The sequence below is a fragment of the Cyphomyrmex costatus genome, unplaced genomic scaffold, assembly GCF_001594065.2.
Source record: "Cyphomyrmex costatus isolate MS0001 unplaced genomic scaffold, Ccosl1.0 scaffold1370, whole genome shotgun sequence".
NCBI classification, from domain to species: domain Eukaryota; kingdom Metazoa; phylum Arthropoda; class Insecta; order Hymenoptera; family Formicidae; genus Cyphomyrmex; species Cyphomyrmex costatus.
The window spans coordinates 16,578-16,970 of record NW_017275359.1 but is presented as its reverse complement, the minus strand read 5'-3'; positions in this window follow the sequence as shown (position 1 = coordinate 16,970).

The window sequence follows — 393 nt, the reverse complement described above, 5'->3', positions numbered from 1 at the left end:
TTTCCCCCACAGACTTCTCTTCCTCCCCCCGTCACCAGCTCCTTCCCTGGGCAGACGTTTCCTCCCCCTGATCTCGCAGATCTCATCTCACAACATGAGATCATCGTGTACATTCCCGGGATCCCCATCCCCTTTCTCGTTCGTATGAACGCTATCCGACCCGCAGTCCCCTGTTCCTGCCAAAGGCACTTCTCTTAACTCCTCTCCCGTCCCACTCTTACACACACACAAACACGATAGTTATAATTTTTACCTTTTTTTTGTACTTATATTTTGGTAGTTTTTATTTTTGTAATTCTTCTTTTTTGTATACTCATAATTTTACTCATTGAAATTTTTACGTACTTAATTATAATGCTTATATATTTTGTAATCGTAATTAATAAATGCGTA